At 35.6% G+C, this 19559-nt stretch overlaps 2 long non-coding RNA genes across 3 annotated transcripts in view; one reads left to right on the forward strand and one right to left on the reverse strand.

The window, feature by feature from the left end:
- LOC134808280 (uncharacterized) overlaps positions 1 to 19559 on the forward strand; it is a 206151-nt gene that overhangs the window by 160799 nt on the left and 25793 nt on the right. For both annotated transcript variants that reach the window (XR_010150896.1, XR_010150895.1), the window contains 2 exons: positions 15419 to 15503; positions 17758 to 17828. This is a non-coding gene — a long non-coding RNA (uncharacterized LOC134808280). The remainder of the gene's footprint in view (positions 1 to 15418; positions 15504 to 17757; positions 17829 to 19559) is intronic.
- The window catches only part of LOC104001987 (uncharacterized), a 49948-nt gene continuing 41494 nt past the window's right edge, over positions 11106 to 19559 (reverse strand). The window contains exon 4 of the long non-coding RNA XR_674000.4: positions 11106 to 11310. This is a non-coding gene — a long non-coding RNA (uncharacterized LOC104001987). The remainder of the gene's footprint in view (positions 11311 to 19559) is intronic.

The following is a 19559-nucleotide window of genomic DNA, read 5'->3' on the forward strand; positions in this document are numbered from 1 at the left end:
CGTTGGAGAATATGGCACAATTATCTAAGTAAATGAATCAAAGGATGAGATTATTGGCTTCTAGTATTAATTGGTGACTGGTTTTTATTATTACCAGATTCTAGAGGAATATCATGGGAAGAATTGATTTGCCAATGTTACAGCTTATTAAGACAAGCTTTTGTCCTCAACTCCAACTTATTTTGTATATATGCTGCTGCTTAGTTATATCTGCCCCAAAACTTACCACAGTTGGCTACTTAATAACTTACAGCAATTTTAGGCTGCTAGATAGCGTTTTGATTTCTGTAGTTGTTATCTGCATATTGTTTAATCAAACATCTCTCATATTATGCCCCAGCATGAGCCTCTGCTCCAGAAACATTATTTATTTGGATATGTGGTTTATCACTTAGGATAACTAAGGTCAGCATCCTTATACTAAAACTCATATGAATAATGTTTTACAATGCTTAAAATGAAAGAAGTGCATTTCCCTATCGTGTTGAACTTTATTATGAGCTGGTGTAGACACACATGGTGGTTGCTCAAAATCATAGGGACCCAGATTATTTTCAGTGTGCTTCTTCCTCATCCCTAGGTGTGTTACCAGAGCTAGCCAGTGACTTGAGCTCTAGCCATCACAGACAACTTCTGGACAGCAGGACAGAGGCAGGGCATAAGATGAACATGTCCCCTCTCTCAAATAAATCCTCCTGTAAGATTTACAGGACATTTTTACATTTCACTGGCTAAAATTGACAACGAAATGTTAAAAAGTGCTGTTCACCCTCGTAAGATTCCTACTAAATGTATGGCTTGGGGAAGTGACTTTATCTCCTTGCAAGTCATTTTCTTCATTTCTAAAATGTAATTAACATGCTTATCTCATAGAAATACTGTAAAGATAATAAGTGTGTATTTGAAACTCTAGTCCAGTGACACGCACATAGCAGGCTTCCAATAATGGTAGTTGCAGTTGTTAGTGTAGATGACATTACTGATTCAGAGATATCATAGCTCCTGCAAGGTCTCATAACTAATGATGGTTAAACCAGTATTCAAACTTAGATCAGCCTCACTCTGAAGCTTCCTCTCTTATAAATACAGTGAAATATGGCAGGAACTTGGCCTGAGAGCTTCTACTTTCCAATTCAATTCCTCTATATCATGAATCATGATATACTTCTGGTCTGAGTTTTCAGGACCATTGAAAATAGAGTTAAAAATAGAAAGATTTAGTTTCTTTGGTTTGACTTATCCAAATAATTGCCTTGCTTTCACTTATTTTTGTGGAGGGCTTGGCTGAAATCAACAGCATTAATTGAGTGTGTAATTCTGGAACCATCTAAGAAAGCTAAAATCATTTAAAATTAGTTGGGGTTTAGTAACTAGGTTGAACTTTGCCTTTGTCAGGCAGTTTCCAGCTGACTCACTGCAGCTGCAACAATTGACATCATTTTGTGCCTTTCATGCAAAGACTAATTTGGCAGGCAGCACTCCCAGTGGAGTGGGTTTCTGAGGCTTGGTGAATCTCAGTGTTGGAATGGACTTTAAAGGTCATGAAAGCTAAACCTTAATGTAATGATTGAATTGGCTTACATCAACCCCATCAAGAGGTTTTCTAACCTACACTTGGATAAGTCCAGCGACAAATAAATAGTGAAGATTTCCACATGGCCTGAATTGCATAACCCGTTCTGTATTTGAATAGCTCTTACTTCCTTATATTGAACTGCAATCTGTACTCTTAACCTTCCTGCCACCAGTACTACTTCTATCCCCAGTACAAATATTCCTTTTTGGAACCTTACAACCTTTCAAATATTTGAAGACCATGACCTTGCCTGGTCTTAGAGTTTTCTCACTGCTAAATACCTCCAGTTTCCTTCAACTTTTTCTCGTTCAATATGCCTTTAATTTCCTTCACAATCCTGAGCTCATAGAGAAACCCATATGGCTTGGCTTGATTCTTCTTAAAGTGTTCATTCTCCTCTTATCCCAGGAATGAATGAAATCCTGCAGTGTAAATGGAGGGAATGACCTAATCAAACTGTCCTGGTAAAGTAAAAGGGAGTTGCTTGAAACATGATAGAGAATGGTGAAAATTTAGGGAATCATCAAATTGTTGAGATTTTATTGGCCCTCCTTACAACTAAGCGAATGTGACAAAATAATTTCTTGCTGTAAAAAGCTCAAAGGCATAACAAAGTCATAGTACTCTTAAGCACAAAGTAAGTTAGGTTATTTATTGTGATAGTTCAGACTCCATCAACTTTATTTTATTTGTATGGTTCCTTTATTTTAGTGCTGAGTGATATCATTAAGATAAAAAGGATGAACGAATGGATGGATGAGTGAATTGATGGACAAACTGCTCAGGAACAAATGTTAGTTATACTTCAATAGATACAGATTTAAAGGAAAACAAACCAAAACTTTTTCTCTGAATCTGACAAAATTTCAGGTTCTGTATGGAATTAAAATAGCAGTTTTGACTCATTCAATGTTGTACATATGTAACCCTTTAGTAGCCTCATAAATCTTGTTCTGCTCTTGAGAAAGAATGTTGCACTGATGTAAAACTTAATAACATTTTTGTCTGATGCTAAATAACTGTGTGCTATTTCAAAAATATCACTTAGCATCTCTGCTTATGAAATAGTAAGAACAAAATACCTTCATTGTCACAAACATGCGGTCAGGGTAAAATTGTATATTTTAATTCATTCTATGGGGATTTATGCAGTGATTTTTGTATTTTATTTAATGTTCTGAGCAGTGAAAATTCAGTGGGGAAAAGCTTAGAAAAGGCCCATGTCCTCATAGAGCTTATATTTTATAACAAAATTTAAAATCAAACAGTTTTAAGAGCCTCGAAATACAAGGTACTTTTAAATGGTTCTGAATCTTTGATTTTTAAATCGATGTTGTTTCTTTGTGGCACATATTTTTAAACAGTCCCAGTTTTAAAACTAGGTTCTAATACATTTAATGCAAATTTTAAAAATTACTTATAGTTTTTTTTTCCTACACAGAAGGAAAAAACAACTTATGTTCAAGTTTTCATTTCACCCTAGAGGTAGATATTCTTTCGCTTTGTTTTGCAATTATTCTTAATGTTGGATTGCCACTATTTACTAAAAATATTGTCTCTTTCTCAGTCTCATATGCCTTCCAGAAGATATGCTAATATGCTTAAAATGGATTGTATTTTACAGAGTTTTAGGGTAACATTGATTATGTCAGTCTTGTGGATGTGGAGGCCTAATATTGCCAAACTTGATTGATTTCTACTTAAAATCCTGGAAAAATTCTTATCAAAGAAGAGCCACAAATAAATGATTGTTTTTATTTTCTACTTGGTTGTCTGGAAAGTATAACATACAATCTCTAACATATGGATCTTGTATGTTTCCCTTGTAAAAGCAAAATTTTGTGTTTGGGAATGAAAATTTATTTTTATTCTTATTGAATTAAAAAAAAATATTTACAACCTTCAGAGCTTTGAAGGCCCTTTACATAACAGTATATAACCTCCTTAAAGCTTATCTAGTTCTGAAAATCATTCACTCGTCAGAGATATCCTGAAATGGAGATTAGAATTGGGATAAAGTATGTCTTAATTCTTACAAATTTTCTTTAACACAAATAAAAAGCATTAGTGCTGCTCTCTTACTGTATGCTGTCAGAACCATATTTTTAATATATTAGCTTCTACATTACTTCTAGGATTTTCTATTACTCAGAACTACTCTCTCTCTCATACCTTGAGGTTGATGAGACAATTACTTCCTCAAGGAGTGTCTACAGATTTTGGACACCTGAAGCCTCTTTTAAGAAAAAAGAAAATGGCCGGGCATGATGGCTCACGCCTGTAATCCCAGCACTTTGGGAGGCCAAGGCAGGCGGATCACCTGAGGTCGGGAGTTTGAGACCAGCCTGGCCAACATAGAGAAACCCCGTCTCTAGTAAAAATACAAAATTAGCTGGGTGTCCTGGCACATGGCTGTAATCCCAGCTACTCGGGAGGCTTAGGCAGGAGAATCACTTGAACCTGTGAGGCGGAGGTTGCGGTGAGCCGAGATTGCACCATTGCACTCCAGTCTGGGCAACAAGGGTGAAACTCCGTCTCAAAAAAAAAAAAAGAAAATGATACTTACTTTCTAAAGCTTAAGCCCTGAAGAACGCTGGGCATAAAGTTCATCCCATGAAATATATATATTTGGGGAAGACAGGGTCTCACTGTTGCCCAAGCAGGAGTGCTGTGGTGCAGTCACCGCTCACTGCAACCTCCGCCTCCACCTCCTGGACTCAGGTGATCCTCCCACTTCAGCCTCCTGAGTAGCTGGGACTATAGTTACACACCACCACACCCAGCTAATTTTTTGTATTTTTAGTAGAGATGGGGTTTCACCATTTTGCCCAGGCTGGTCTCGAACTTCTGGGCTCAAGGGATTCACCCGCCTCGCCCTGCCAAAGTGTTGGGATTATGCGTTTGAGCCACCACACCCACCCTCATAAACAATACCTTTTTTAAAAAAATACAAAATAAGGCATAAAAAGTTTCCTTCCTGCCTCCTTTCTTTCCAGATTAAATAAGACTTCCATTGCTCTGAGAAAAACAGAGTGGGAGTAGATATGGTAAGGAGACTTAATGAGGAGGGACTTACTTATATATTGAGGTGTGTGTGTATGTGTGTGTGTGTGTGTGTATGTGCGTGCACGTGTGCACCAACACGGTTTTGCCTTGATCCTCTCCTATACACCAGCAAATTGCCACAATAGATGTGGTCTTCTCATTTTTCCTTTGATGAGGAGATAATAGAGATGGACACTTGGTATAACTAGAGGGGCGTGTCTGAGGAAGCCAGAATTTCAAATGTTTCCTGTGTCCAAGAAAGATGTAGACATAGCTAAGACAAAGCACAACTCAAGAGGCCTGTGCTCAGAAATGTGGAAAATACATAACTGGCTTGGACAAGAAAATGAGTAAGTAACTGTGGGACCAGAAACATATATCTGTCAGCATCTTATGTGGGTTGAAGGGTGAGTACAGGATGGGATAATTGCTAGATTATCATCTACCTGACTTCAAACTGTATTAAAAGGCTACCACAACCAAAACAGCATGGTACTGGTACAAAAACAGACACATAGACAATGGAAAACAATAGAGAACCCCCAATATAAAGCTGCATACCTACAGACATCTGATCTTTGACAAAGTCAAATGGGGAAAGGACTCCCTATTCAATAAAAGGTACTGGGATAACTGGCTGGCCATATGGAGAAAAATAAAACTGGACACCTATTTTTCACTACATACAAAAACTAACTCAAGATGAATTAAAGATTTAAATATAAGACCTCAAACTATAAGAATCCTAGAGGAAAACCTAGGAAACACCTCTGGATGTGGGCCTTAGGAAAAAAATTCATGACAAAGTCCTCAAAAGCAATTGCAACAAAAACAAAAATTGACAAATGGAAATCTAATTAAACTAAAGAGCTACTGCACAGCAAATGAAACTATCAACAGAGTAAATGAACAACATACAGAATGGGAGAAAATATTCACAAACTATACATCTGAACAACTATGGTTACAGCTGGAGGCCATTATCCTAAACAAATTAATGTAGGAGCAGAAAACCAAATACCGTGTGTTTTCACTTATAAGTAGGAGCTAAAAATTGAGTAATCATGAACGTACAGAAGGCAACAATAGACACTGGAGACTACCAGAGTGGGAAGGGAAGGAGGAGGGCATGGTTGAAAAACTAACTATTGGGTGCTATGCTCACTACCTGGGTGACAGGATCGATCACACCCCAACCCTCAGCATCATGCAAATACTGAGGTAACAAACCTGCATACATAACCTTTGAATCTACAATAAATATTAAAATTATTTTTAAAAAGAAAAGATGAATTAAAAAGATAATAATAAAAATTGCTAAATATTTGGAATTGAATTTACCACACCTCAATATTTACAACATATAACCAAGTGTTACATAGAAAGAAAGATATTGGCTTAAAAGTTACCTGATGTGATGTCATTACACCAGAGGGACTGAGATAAATGAGCTGGGCCTTCAACCCCAAAATTAAGGGAAAGAAACACAGAATAAATCCAAATAATATAAAAGAAATGAAGAGCAAATATAATGTTAGACATTGAGGAAATAAAAATATACAAAGAAGCAAGCAAACAAAGAAAGTTGTTAGTACAATTAAAATACATCTGCTAAAAATACTAATAAAATAGGTAAACATTTGAAAAACTGATCAAAGGGGAAAAAAGAGATATTATAAATAAAAATATTAGGAATGTGAAGAAGGACATGACCCCACAAACACTACAGATTAAAATAAATGACTGCATTATTTCGGCTAGATGAGTCTGAAGTCCATTAGTTTCAGGCATGTCCTGTAGTGTGCTAGGAATGAAAAGTCAAGCTCCATTTTTAAAATGTAAAAAAAAAATACAGAAAGTAATACAGTTGAAGTATTTTCTAACTTTCACATCAAGGAATATGTGTCTCCCCAGGGGTACATATCTGATGGATCACTAGTGACCCAGCAAAAGATCACAGACTCCAGAATCTCTTTCATGATGCTCCCCAGAATATAGTGAAAATTCTACAGCAGTTTGCTATAATGAACAGTAAAAAGGCATTCACAGCAGTATCTTGGTAATTGTTATTTACAGTGCCTTCTTCCACCCAGAACAATCTCTTCCACCATACCTTCATATATTCTTGAATCTTGAATACTACTTGTTATGTAAACTAAAGATTAAATGTTATCGAAATTAAAAATTCAATTTCATATCAAATTTTCATTTGGTTACAGTTATCAATCCAATTTTTCTAGGTTTGATAAGGGCTTTCTCTGTTTATAAACCTTAGCTATTTCATTGTTTTAGATTAAACAAACAAACATTACTGTTGAAAAAGTTGAGGGGTGTATAGGCCTGGCCATTGAAAGTATAATAATCAGATTTTCTTTTTTTATATATATTAGTATGCACGTATTAATATAATTTAGAGGCAAATGTAAGATTACATAATAATTTGCCTGAATGATGAATCAGATTTTAAAAAACAAGTAATATACCTATTGCAAGAGCAAATACACTACTTCAATATATACATGTTTCCTCATTTTTTTCTTTTTTTTTTTTTTTTGAGATGGAGTCTCACTGTGTTGCCCAGACTGGAGTGCAGTGGCGTGATCTCGACTCACTTGCAACCTCCACCTCCCTGGTTCAAACAATTCTCCTGCCTCAGCCTCCTGAGTAGCTTGGATTACAGGTGTGAACCACCACGCCTGGCTAATTTTTTTTTTTTTTTTTTTTTTTTCCAGTACAGATGGGATTTCACCATGTTAGCTAGGCTGGTCTCGAATTCTTGACTTCAGGTGATCCGCCTGCCTCAGCCTCCCAAAGTGCTGAGATTACAGTTGTGAACCACCGTGCCCATCCTTTTTCCTATTTTTTAATTAACAAGGGCAAAAAAAAAAAAAGAACCAAAAATATGCCCCCATAAATCAACAATATATTCCTGTTAAAAACAAATAAAGCCTCATTTCCACAGCATTAATGAAACAAAGACTTTGAGAATATAATTGCTATTTCTTCAAAGTTAAGAGAATATTTGTTAAAAGAACAATTTTGATGCATTAAAATGTTATAATTCAGACTTTCTTATTAGTTAATTTCAGGGTAAGTGAAAATACAGCATCAGTTCCAGAATGTTCAGACCAATGGAAGGAAAACAGACTAAATCAATAATTAAATTGTTCAATCAATACAAAATTAAGAGTCTGTTGTATGGTAAGGTAGGCAAGGACACAAACTGGAATGGTAATTAATGGCCAGAAATTTATCAGAAAAGGAAAATTTTGAAAAATTATTATTATTATCAATAATTAGTTATGTATAGAGCTGGTATTTGTTTCTGAACATAAATTAATGATTGCATTGTCTCTTTCATGCTTCTCAATAATATTCATAATTTCTCTTTTAATTTACTAAGTTACCTGTGGTTTGTAAGGTTTATTGTTTTGTTTTTGCCAAAAGCTAGGTAACTTGCTCTTCTGGAGTGGCTTGGGTACTAGAAGATTCCACTTCATTATATAAGAAAAACCACAGGGCAAATTTATTATTACAAGACCCAAATTGCAGTTCTACTTTATCAATTTTTGCCTAATTTTGTTACAGCATAAATATCATTCTGGAAATAATTTTAGAGGACTACTAGAAAAGAGAAGCATTTGTTTTTTATTTTTTATAATTTTTATAATTTTTATTTTTTTATGAGTACATAGTAGGGGTATATATTTGTGGGGCACATTTTTTTTTTTTTTGAGACAGAGTCTTACTCTGTTGCCCAGGCTGGAGTGCAGTGGTGTGATTTCTGCTCACTGCAACCTCTGCCTCCCGGGTTCAAGCAATTCTCTGCCTCATCAGCCTCCTGAGTAGCTGGGATTACATGCATCCGCCACCGTGCCAGGCTAATTTTTGTATTTTTAGTAGAGACAGGGTTTCACCTGTTGGCCCGGCTGGTCTCGAACTCCTGACCTCGTGATCCACCCACCTTGGCCTCCCAAAGTGCCGGGATTACAGGTGTGAGCCACTGCACCCGGCCACATGAGATATTTTGATACAAGCATATAATGCGCAATAATCACATCAGAATAAATGGTGTATCCATCACCTCAAGCACTTATCCTTTCTTTGTGTTACAATCTAATTATAGTCATATAGTTATTTAAAAATGTACAATAAATTATTGCTGGCCGTAGTCACCCTGATGTGCTATCAAATACTAGGTTTTTTCATTCTATCTAACTATATTTTTGTACCCAATGACCATCCCTGCTTTTACTCCTCCGTTACCCTTCCCAGATTCTGGTAACCATCATTCTAACACAAACATTAATTACAATGTTCTAATGTAACTTTAGAAATGCTTTACTTCTCAGTAATTTTGTGATGAGAATAAACATTATTTAAAAAACTATTTTTTTCTAATAAAATATCCTATGGTAGAATTTCAAATATTATGTTAGATCCTTTCACTTTTATTTGGATAAAAATAAGGCATGTTAAGTAAGTTTAACCATCTCATTTTTAGATTGATATACATTGTATACATTCTTTTTTTTTTTTAATGAGATGGAGTCTCCCTCTGTCTCTGTGCAGTGGTGCGATCTCAGCTCATCGCAACCTCTGCCTTCTGGGTTCAAGCAACTCTCCTGCCTCAGCCTCCCGAGTAGCTGGGACCACAGGCACACGCCACCACGCCTGGCTAATTTTTTGTATTTTTAGTAGAGACGGCGTTTCACCATGTTGGCCAGGCTGGTCTTGAACTCTGACCTCGTGATCCACCTGCCTCGGTCTCCCAAAGTGCTGGGATTACAGGCGTGAGCCACTGTGCCCAGCGATTGTATACATTCTTGAGAAGGTCAGAGCTATTTCTGCTCTGATAAAGACAATGACATTATATATACCTTCACAGATAACAAACACCCTCATGGCAGCTTATTTCAATGAATGTTTTTTTCCTCTCTTATTAGAGCACGTTGCCAAAATGAACAAGAATTTAGAAAACAGCATTTTGCTGGTGGGATCATTTCCAGTGAAAAACAAACAAACAAGTAACAACTGGATATACCTAGACTGCTGGGATTGGATATCTTATTAGTAATTTGCAGCATCTGTGGACTCTGAGATTTCCCTGATGTGGCACAATTTACACTGTAAAATACTTGCTTTTGATTATTAGGAAATTTACACTGGGTTTTGCCGGCTCACTTTACCAAAACCATTTGCATTTTTCTGCCCAGGTCCACCCATATGATAAAAATAAATAGATAAGAGTAGTTTTTGTTTCCTATAAAAAAATTGTGTAAGGAAATACTTTGGCAGACAGTATGGTGTAGTACAGGTAACGTGGCTGAATCTCACCACAGTAACTGAAAGCTATGATATTGCAGGTGAAACGTCAGCAAGAGACAACACAGGAATTCCTGTGATTCACTTCCTCTCCTCCCTAACCCACGTATGATTCTGAAAGGAGGTGGATTCTGTCATTTCCATAAAATCATTTTTCCATTTCTATGTTTATCAATCCTAGTCTAGGTCAACAGAAAATACCATTTTTGGTGAGTTCTTCTATTTTGCTGCAAAACAAAGGAAGAAATGTTATTTATCTCATAATACAAACACACTCATAAATTCCTGTGCAATTTCTTTGTTAACAATGAATAGTTAGGCGGAAAATAGACGTAATGAAATATTTGCATAGGACATATTAAGGTAAAATATACATTCCTGTGATATATGTGAAATAAAAATTCACCAGCAAGGTTGTCTGTAATGGATTTTACTTTTTATTGTAATTCCCATTGAAAGCAAAGAAATATACAATCCTATTGATAAAGTCCACTTTTATTCATTTATTCAACAAACATTCTGTAGTACTTGCTATGTCCTAGAAAATACATTAACTCCTGTGACAGATACAGGACAAATAATATTCTATAGGGCACTTCTTGTAGTGAAGGAAATGGACATACAAATTAATTGTATGTGATACTGCTATGTTGGAGGTGTGTGCTGTGGAAATACAAAGGCAGAATATTTATTTCTCTCTGACATGTGATTTCCTGTCACTAAAGTGATGTTGGAGTTAAGAATTAGAGAATGAGTTATATACACTAGGTGAATAGTCTTGGAAAAGCCATTTTTATGTAGACGAACAGCTTCATTTTTTAAAAAGGCACTGAGTGTGAATATGCACAGTATATTTAGAGGATAACAAACAGGTAAGAGATGTGTGCTCCAGTGGAAAAATCTCCACTGGGGCTATATTATTTTCCGGGGCCCTCTATCTTACCTGTAGATAGAACTCTTTCTGTCAAAAAAAAAAAAAAAAAAAAAAAATCTTAAAGATTGCTGAATTTTTCTGTTTCTGGTTCCTACCTTTAAATGAATGATACTATTATTTAGGGGAAAGCACATCAATTAATTAACAGCCTTAAGGAATTAGAATATTTTATCAGGAAAAATACTAAAGAGAAAGCAACTTAAAAGATCAGTTAAAAATAGAACATTTTGATAACCACCATTTATTTGGACTCAATAGGCAGAAACCTATTACGGGATTCGATACAAGTAGTGTAAATGGGGCATGAAGGCTTCAGTGTATATATAGAATTGGAGATGCTTTCACTTTCCATTTGATGAAATTGAATTTCTCAGAATGGACTCTATATCTTTTTAATTCCATGATTTTCAGCAAGCAGAAGGACGATATCCTGTAATTTATGAAGATAGTTTATTATTATTTTTTATTGGCTCTCAGCTTTAGCAACCACTTTCTTCCCCCTCCCTCCCCAGCCATGTTGCTGCTGGTGATCCTTATAAGTGAAGCTGCTTTTCATTTTCATCTTCCTCAGCACAGCTGGTGCTTACACTACCCTAAACATTCATTGAGTCATTTCCTGCTGATAAATGTCTATATGTAGTCACAATTGTCACCTATGGGTGTGATACTAAACTGTCCTCTCTCTTTTTAAACCAAGATAGCATTTGTACCAGCCTCTAATCTTATGTACCACTTTCTCCCCTTTCAGAACCAAGCTGGCAATTCTCATCTTGAATAGCTTTAAAATTGCTCATAGCAATCAATGACAACTGAGGCATCACTAAAGAATTTCTTTTATCTCCAAGCTCCAATTTAGATCTGTCATTAAGCTTGAGTAAGCTTGAACTGTCAGAACATTTTCCCTCATCACATGCTCTAAGCACAAAAAGTCAACTTCAAAATCAAATTTGTTCTGTCTCTTACTATACTTTGTAATGGTTTCATGTGAACAATAAACTTCACCGAAATAGTAGTGTCAATCTTTAGTAACTCAGATCACTATGGTTTCAAAAAGTAGTGAAATGCTGCCAAAACTCAAGTATGACGTATGGTAAATCATTCACTCACATTCAGTTGCTCTTTGTTGTGCTTTAATATTAGGGGAAGGGGGACTTGGCAGGGGGTATGGAGATGAGGAGTCTCTTTCCTCCTTTTAGAGGAAAGGTTGTGTCATCTTTTTGGCAAGTCACTTTCCCTCCCTACGCCTTCCTTTCCATGCCTGTAACATGAGATAGTTTTATTACATGAATTCTAAGTCTCTGCCCATTCCTAATGTTGGCCTTTTAATAAATTCAACTTTTCATTGTGTGGTGTTATTCTTCTTCAAGAAATGGATTAGAAATGTTACCATACAGAGCTAGAAGTCATGAATTAATTAGGAAGCCCATCGTCCAAATCTAATTGTAAAATGCCTTGGTTTCATCTTCTGGAACAAAATGATGTTTTTTTTTTGGGTTCTGCTGATGAACAGAAACTGTCTTTTAAAGATCACAGTTTCTATCTTGGAGATCTTTTCCACTGACAGATACTTCTGCCTCATCCACATATTTAAATGTACTTTGATCTTTCTTTGTTTTGCAAATTTCCTTTTGAAACAGTTTGTGTGAACTTTAGAGGTGCCAAACTGAGACTAAAGACCACTAAAATCTGGCAGAGCTATACATGTGAAGTATTCAGCAGCTCAAATATGTTTACTTTACAGAGTCCATATTCAAAATAAGCGATTGCTTTTTTACAATTTCTTATCAACTCCAAATTGAATTGTATTTCTTCTTGTATCTATAAAGGAAATAGGAGGCTTGATAATAATCACTTTTTGAATTTTATAAGTACCGTTGTGTTAACGTGAAGTTATTCTTTTCTCGTTTATCTTCCTGTTAAAAGATGGCCTTAACAGAAACATAATTCAGGTCATTATTACCATGATGTATTAGAGTGAGAAGAAAATTGATGATTTTTTTTTTTTTCCTTAGACATGGAGGTCTCACTCTGTTGCCCAGGCTGGAGTGCAGTGGCATGAACATGGCTCACTGTAACCTCGACCTCCTGGGCTCCAGCAATTCTCCTGCCTCAGCCTCTCAAGTAGCTGGGACTGCAGGCACGCACCACCACACCTCGCTAATTTTTGTATTTGTTGTAGAGATGGGGTTTTGCCCTATTTCCCAAGCTGGTCTTGAACTCCTGAGCTCAAGTGACCTGCTCACCTTGGACTCTCAGTGTTCTGGGATTACAGGTGTGAGCCACCATGCCCAGCCTTGGTGATCTTTTAAACCCAGAAATCAAGATCTTAAAACAAATATTCTAGCAGATGACCAGTGAAATTGAGGGTACCATTCTGTGATTTTTTTTCTTTCCTTTTCTTTGGCAGATCTTCTTTGTGATGGTTCTGTACTTTAGCCCAGAATCTCTTGGTGTACTTAAAGTTTTCTCTTCACTCAGCCTTCATTGCTTTAACTCTTAGCCTGACCAATGTATTAATGTTAAAATCTGATGGGAATTTTTACAATCTTCACCACATTTCCTTGCTCCTAATCAAAATGTGTGTTGTTTCTTAAAGAGTCATTTGTTAATGGCTAACAATCTTTATTTATTTTATTTTATTCTATTATTTTTAATTATACTTTAAGTTCTGAGATACATGTGCAGAACGTGCAGGTTTGTTACATAGGTATACATGTGCCATGGTGGTTTGCTGCACCCATCAACCCATCATCTACATTAGGTATTTATCCTAATGCTATTCCTCCAATAACCCCCCACCCCTCAACAGGCCCCAGTGTGTGATGTTCCCCTCACTGTGTGCATGTGTTCTCATTGTTCAACTCCCACTTATGAGTGAGAACATGCAGTGTTTAGTTTTCTGTTCCTGTGTTAGTTTGCTGAGAATGATGGTTTCCAGCTTCATCCATATCCCTTCAAAGGACATGAACTCATCCTTTTTTGTGGCTACACAGTATTCCATGGTGTATATATGCCACATTTTCTTTATCCAGTCTATCATTGATGGGCATTTGGGTTGGTTCGAAGTCTTTGCTATTGTGAACAGTGCTGCAATAAACATACATGTGGATGTATCTTTATAGTAGAATGATTTATAATCCTTTGGGTATATACCCAGTTATGGGATTGCTGGGTCAAATGGTTTTTCTGGTTCAAGATCCTTGAGGAATCGCCACACTGTCTTCCACAATGGTTGAACTAGTTTACAGTCTCACCAACAGTGTAAAAGCATTCCTATTTGTCCACATCCTCTTCAGCATCTGTTGTTTCCTGACTTTTTAATGATCACCAATACTTAAAAATGGATTTTGTGCTGGAAATATTTTCAAATTCAGCTTTGGTTATACTGAAGCAGGCATACTTTTCTATATTATATGCAAGTGATAATTACTTGCATATAATACTATATATTATATATTAACTCTGAGAAGTTATTTGTAAGATACAAATGGCATTAATATTAGTATTAGTATTGCTTTCCAATGAATGACTACTGCTCCAGTTTATTTGCGTATTCATATATAGCTCTCAAACTACAGAAAGAAGAATTCAGTGACAGAACAAATCTTTGTAAAGAGAATCTAAATTTGAGGACAAAAACAATGTTTATCTACATGGAAAATTTCTGAAATGTATGTTATTATAAAAGTTAATTTCCCTCCTGAATAAATGATAGGTGATTTTCATATTATCATACTAGTTTGAACAGCTGCAAAGAAGTGCTTAGATAAAAATTTAAAAAAAGTTTCAGATCCAAATTTTGCTTTCAAATTAACAGGTGCAAAATATTCCAGGATATGAACTTCTGTTTGAAGAAAGAATTTAGCTTGGGATACATAGACTGGCTATGATTGAAATGCATTTATTGATAGTAAAATATTTTACAAACAAGGTTTTTACATATATTAGAAAGAGTGAAAAACTTAGCCCTCTTTACTGAGCAATATTAGTAATTGCAAGGAGCAAGTCGCTGGACAAACAACCCTACCACGCAGATGGTTTAGGTGCTGTCAAAGCAGAATCACCCATTTCTATGTCTTTGAGTGTGTTTTAGAGAAGTGCTGATTGTCAAGGAGAATAAAACTTTAGTGAATGTTGTTTGTCTTTCCTGTGAGGAGACGGGAAACACAACCATTTGGGGTACATAAAACATTCGGAGTATAAAGATACAAATTCCATGTTGAATTCGGCTATTGATTATTGGCTTGTGTAAAATGGTAAAAGTATTGTATTTGTAATTTGTTACTAAGAATCATCGTTTAGACCATATAATAACACAATATAACAGTATAATAATAGTATTTCTATTATATACTACAATGAAATGTATTTAAAATACAATTTGAATTAGATTGCTTTCAAATATTTAAATGTTTGATCCTACGCTCATCTATAAATGCTTACATTTTATAATTTAAGGTCTGTTTAAAAGTTTATAAATAATACAAAACTTTGATTTCATTTGGCTGTCTTTTTGTGCTTTGCTTCTTGAAACTTAGCAAAAGATGATCAAGAGGAGCATGAAAAAATCCCCTGAATCTATTGGCTTTCTTCCCTATACTGACAACAGTTTACTTGTGTAAGGTAATTCTCTTTTGCCTGTGTTGCCTCATTTTGCTTCTCCTTGCTTGGCACCATTCTTAAGCAATTTATTTATTCATTCATTTTCTCATTCACATATTCATTGTTTCAACAAATGTTTATTGATGCTGCTATGTGTCAGCTCCTGTGCTCGACTTTAGGGATACAGAGATGAGCAAGGCAGGTATGAAACCAGGCTCTCATGGACTTTCTGGTTTTTGGAGAAGAGAGACAACTAAATAATTAAGTTTCACTGTATGTGAGAGATGCAGTGAAAGAGGATTATGCTATGCTGTGAAAGCAGCTAATCAAGTTTGGAGGTTTTGGGAAAAGCTTTAGTTTCTGTTCACATACTCAAATTATAAATTATTTAATCTTCAGTTGCTATTTGGTTAGAACATTTCTGACTTTATTGGCTTCCCATTGTAGCTGTAACAGATTACCACAGATTTAGTCAACTTGAAACAGAAATGTATTCTTTTATAGATTTGGAGGCCTGAATCTCAAAGTGGGTTTCTTTGGGACAAAACGAAGGTATCGCCAAAGCCATATTCCTTAGGGAGGTTCTCTGGGAAAATGTGATCCCTTACCTTTTTCATTTCTAGAGATGCATTCCTCGACCCCGGACCCCTTCTTTCGTCTGCAAAATCAGCAGCACCCTCACATCATCTCCTGTAACAAACTCTCTCTGTCTCCTCCATATAAGGTCACTGATGGTTACATTTAGGGTCCATGATATAAGGTAAGATAATTGCCCCTCCTCAAGATCCTTAATTAAATCACATCTGCAGCATTCCTTTAGCCATGTAAGAAAACATCCAAACATTCCAGAGATTAGGGTATAAATATTTTGAGGGGCTATTGTGTAGCTGACCATACTGGTCCATCGAAAATTAGTGTCTATAAATAGTTACCTGAATGTGTAACCTAAGAGAGTTCTTGTAAATGATATGAACAAATATTTTATACTCATTTTTGGAAAAGAAGTTCAAAATTTCTTTATAAGGTACTAAACCTTTATGGTTTAGTAAAGGTATAAAATCATATTTTATAATATTGTAAACTTTTGTATGTAACTCAAGAAAGCTAGGCTACATTCACATAACTATTAGAAGGGCAGTGGTAGCATGTGGACAGGATCAAAACTTTGAGATTTCTACCTGTCTCATACAGCAGTTGCAGCCCCCCTTGACCATCTCAACTTGAGTCCCATGTGCACAGATATCATTTCACAAAAAGAAAAAGAATAATTACTGATTTGGCTCTGAAATGCTTATGTATCCAGCCCTCCAGAGAACAAACCGGTACTTCATATGTATCATGAGGACTACCTTGCCCTAAATAATGTATGGGCTTCACTATCCTGTCTCTTAGTTCCTTTTTCCTGAACTCTTCCTCCAGAGTTGTGGGTGTTTCTCTTCCAATAAGAAAAGAAACCTATCAGCCACATGGAATTCTAAGGGGGAGAGTATTTAATGAGAGACAGGAGTGTGTTTGCATGGGTCTAGCTGCCATTATGATTCCTTTATTCTTCCCAACAGAAATTCCACCTTCTGGTACAATAGCCTATTCTTATTAATTCCATTTGTCTATTGTTCTGTTCTTCCCCCAGCCCTAGAGGAAGAATGGAGTGAGGTTGTGGGGAGAGAAGGTCTTGAGGTATTTCGAAAGATATATTATATGGTCAAACTGATGAACACCTTGAGATAAAAGTAGAATATACGAGACTGAAGGCAAAATCGCATGAAGCAACTGAAGTTTTTGAACAGTAGCTAATAGCATAAAAATTAGGGTGAAGATAATATCTGAAGAAAAGGAGATGAGTGAACAGATAATTATTGAATGCCTATTATGTTTCAAAATATTTTCTGGGTACATGACCTTTGATGCCTCTGTTTAGTGAATTCTCTTTCTGTAGAAAGAACTAAGGCTGAGAAAAGTTAACTGATTTTCCAAGGTAACTCATGTAGTGAATGGCTATGCTTGTACTTAAAGTCTGGTTTGTCTGAATCCACAATCTATTGGTTTTTTGATATTCCAGGCCCTCTCCAGGGTGCCTGAGTTTGTTGTTTCATCACAGAATTACACGGAAGAGACTGGAAAGATAACTCTTCAAATGTCAAATCATTCCCCTATAAAAAATTTTGCCACAGCTGTTGAAATATGGCCTTAGGGTTTATGACAGAATTTGAACCAGCCCCATGGAAAATGCATCTTGACTCTGCTTTTTTTCCTTTCCCTGCTGAGCTCCTAATAGAAGATGGATGTCTATTGCTTTTCTCTTGATATTCATGGCACTGCTCCTCTCCATCCATAGGATTATCTTATGTAAGTAATAGTTCTTTCAAATTTTGGGTGGATTTTAAAATGACTTGCTCCAACAGGGTTCACTCTTCTAACTAACACAACCTCTGAGTAGGTTTAAATTCAATTAGTTTGGCTAGTGCCAAAATGTGATCAGCTATTAATGAGTGGTCTGAAGATTTTTTTTTTTTAAACTGAAAGGGTGATTCTGTCATTCACTTCCTGAAAATTAGAAAAGCTCTTCTGATTTCATTTGCATGTTGAGATTTTCTATTATGACTTGTATTCAATTTAGCACACTCAAATATGAAGCAAATCTATTCATTTAATCTGCTGCCTGAGCCAATATCTCTGCAGCAAGAGATATCCTACCTTCGTGTGTGCATGTGCTTGAGAGCAATTATTTGGCAATAGCTCTTATTAATATAAATCAACATCTACAAAGAAAGCCTCCTCTATTCCTGAAATTCATATTTATATAAATAGAAAAGTAATGGATTTCAAAATGGGTCCAATAGGTTTGAGCTTCTAGAATTATCCCAAGAGTATAGACAGCACTGAAATATTTCAAGGTGTTTTGGAGAGGGGTGTTGATAAAGTATTTTCATGTTTGCTGCGTGCCTCTGAGCCGGCAGATTCATACTAATAATGGCAGAAGCCAGGAATAGTTATAATACGCTTAATTAACTCTAAGCTTATTTAATGCCATGGTCCAGATGAACTCTAGATAGGGAGACATAATACATATAGCTCATTAAAAAATAATTTGGACTTTTCTAATCTATATTTGCATAAAGTTCAGGTCCTTGTCCTGAAGGTATTAATTATTTTTCTAATATTATTGTTGAAAAATGGATGCCCATGAAAAAATGGTAATTAGAGAAATGCTGGCTAACATAATTCAATTTCACATAACATGCTCATGCCAATTATGCCAGGAAGTTTCTTTGTCTTGAGGAAATACCCTTTTAAAAGAGAGTTATAGTAAAAAAAAAAAAAAATGTGTAAATGAGATCCTGCTGAGAGCTGTTAAAAATAAAACAATAAACAAAATTAACCTATTTGTCTCTGTTTATATGAGTTAGAAAGGTACTTGCTAGAGACTTTATGCTTCCATCAGAAACAGGTTATTTTTGCTTTGATCATATTTTAGAACTCATTTTCTTAAGGATACTACGTGTTATTTTGAGAAAATGTATGCAGAGAATTAAAAGAATCTGATTAATTGTTGTATTTGATGAGATCTTATATGACACACTTCTTGAATTTTATGGTGAGTTGCTAGCAGCGAACAATTCTAGAAATCAACATTCTAGCAAAGAAGCTATAATAGCATCCTAAATAAGAACAGCAACTTTAACTGAATGTACTACTGAAATGTTTTCTTCTAATTTTACGCATGGTGTTTGTTTTTATGCATTCCCTTTTTTATATGCATATAATGGATCTATTTTGTGCAGAGGCATAGGTCAGTGGCTCCATCATCCAATATCCTTCATGTGTATAAACAAAATAAGGAAAGATGAAAAGGTAGGCAAGGAAGAGATTGCAAAGTTATAGGGTTAGAGAAGCCAATGTTTAACATTCATCGCCATGTTCTGCTGGGGCTTTTCTCAATTCTACATCTTAAATCATATCTTGTTTTTTAAAAAATATTTATATGAAGAAACCAATATGGACTAAGCTTAAAAATGACAAACAATAGTTTTCCGTATCTTCCTTAATTTCTACTGTGGAAACTGTAGCCCGTCTCAA

Source organism: Pan troglodytes, chromosome 15, assembly GCF_028858775.2.
Source record: "Pan troglodytes isolate AG18354 chromosome 15, NHGRI_mPanTro3-v2.0_pri, whole genome shotgun sequence".
In the NCBI taxonomy this organism is placed as follows: Eukaryota; Metazoa; Chordata; class Mammalia; order Primates; family Hominidae; genus Pan; species Pan troglodytes.